This window comes from Lissotriton helveticus, chromosome 6 (assembly GCF_964261635.1).
Source record: "Lissotriton helveticus chromosome 6, aLisHel1.1, whole genome shotgun sequence".
In the NCBI taxonomy this organism is placed as follows: domain Eukaryota; kingdom Metazoa; phylum Chordata; class Amphibia; order Caudata; family Salamandridae; genus Lissotriton; species Lissotriton helveticus.
The window spans coordinates 1,301,452,268-1,301,454,136 of record NC_136067.1 but is presented as its reverse complement, the minus strand read 5'-3'; the positions used below and the strand labels follow the sequence as shown (position 1 = coordinate 1,301,454,136).

Genomic DNA, 1,869 nt, shown 5'->3' with positions numbered 1-1,869 from the left:
TTGGATCACCTGGGATTTAATTAGAGCTTTACAGAATTCGTCTCATAATTACATAAAACAAGAGAGTTTACTTTGTTGGATCGTCCGAAGGCATATCTCAAAATCATCTTCAGGCACAAGCCCTACAAAACCATGCTGCTTTGTCCATAGCATATAGGACAGTTACAAGGACCAAACATATTACTTCCAGGTCCCTTATGTCCTCGTCCCATTCATTAACATATTGGAGATAACCATCTCCCGACAGAAAACAAAGAGCAGAAGCATGCTGGGGCCCTAATACTGCCCCTCCCACCGGGAGTACATAAGCAGTGCTTACCCAGCATCCCATCTGTTCTTTTTTTCTGTCTGTCGACAGAATGGACGTAGTGTGCTGTTCTGCTGCTCCTGCTGGGCTGGAGTGGAGTTCCTTTCTTCCTACCCTGCCTGGCTGCCTGGTTGTCGGGCGGGGTGTCCTGGTCTGTCCCCCGGCCTGCCGGGCTTGCTAGGGGTCATGTCGATGTTGGCCGGTGTGCTACTTGGCCTGCGGGCCCTTTGCGGCTGGTGCAGCTCCTGGGTGCTTCCGGGTCAGGGGCTCGTCTCCTGCTGCTTGGCGCGCTGGGAGACGTGCCGCCTCTCCTGTGTGCCATGCCTTCCCGCTGTTGGGGTGGGGGCCTTGCTACTGGTGGTGTCCGGCCCCTCACCCGGAGCTGACAAAGTTCCTTCTTGAGTTACGTTCATACTGCTGATATGTGTGGTGTTCGACAGTGTCACGTGTTCGTCTTCCTGCTGGATCAACTCAGCCTTTCAACGTTGGGCGCGTTGTGGCTCTGTGCTACGATTTCCTGTCTGTTTTCCTTTCAGGTTGGCCTTGTGACATTTCCTAGATGGGCAGCGGCGGCTCCTAGGGATGCCGGGGATTGAACCCGGGACCTCATACTTACAAGGCATGCGCTCTTCCGCTGAGCTACATCCCATCCGGAGCGCTCGCGGATTCCCCGTACGTCCGGGGCTGTGTGGATGGTTCGATCTTCGCGGTGCCCGTTTGTTTCGAGGTTGAGTGCCCTCGGTCCCAACTCCTGGGGTGCTGTGATGGAGGCTTGCACCTTTATCTACAGGCTACGCTGTTTTCTTTGTACCGCGCTGCTGGCCTGCTTCGATGATATTGGGGTCCGTTGCCCCTTGCTCTGCCTTCTGCCTACCTGCTGAGTGTCTGAGTCCTTCTTCTGCTGCAGGGGTTTGTGTCTGCAGCGCTGTGGCTCTCCTTCTGGCTGCTGCCTCTGCGTATGTTGGGAGTGGAGGTAGTCTATCGGCTAGCGCAGTCGCCCGCGCAGCTGAGGTTTGAGTCTCGGCTGCGGCGCCCTACTCCCTGTGTTTCTGGCCCTCTGCTTCTCTGGATTGCTTCCCGGCCCCCTCTCTCCTGCTGGGCTGGGGGGGGGGGGCTGGGTGCCCGGTGATGTTTGGCTTGGTCCTGGTTCCTGGCCCAGTGGCGCCTCTTTTTTGTGCGAGGTGCCGGTCCGCCTGCTCATGTTTTGTTTTTGGCAGGTTGGCCGTGACCATGTTGGGTGGCGGTGACTCCTGGAGTTGCCGGGGATTGTGCCTGGGGCCTCCTGCTTGCGCTGTGTGCATTCTGCCGCTGCATTGCTTCCCCGCTTCTGCCCTCATGTGTTGGTCTGCGGGGCTGGGGTTCTTGCTAGTTTGGGCTGTTTCTCGTCCTTGGCTCCTGCCCTCCTGGGTGTTCTGGGTGGCTGGGCTGCTGTGCTGGTGTGTGCAGTGCTGCTGGTGTTTTGGTTCCCGTGTGTGCTGTCTTTTTGGGCTGGTCTCTCCTGCGGGGGCCTGGTCGCCAGTCTGGCTTTCTGCCTCGGCAGCCTTCTGCTCCCGGGCTGCCGC

The 1,869-nt window shown here is 57.9% G+C and overlaps 1 non-coding gene across 1 annotated transcript; it reads right to left on the bottom strand.

The window, feature by feature from the left end:
• Positions 1-884: 884 nt before the first annotated feature.
• TRNAT-UGU (transfer RNA threonine (anticodon UGU)) lies at positions 885-956 on the bottom strand. Its single transcript has one exon. It is a non-coding gene; the product is annotated as a tRNA-Thr (tRNA).
• Positions 957-1,869: the final 913 nt, after the last annotated feature.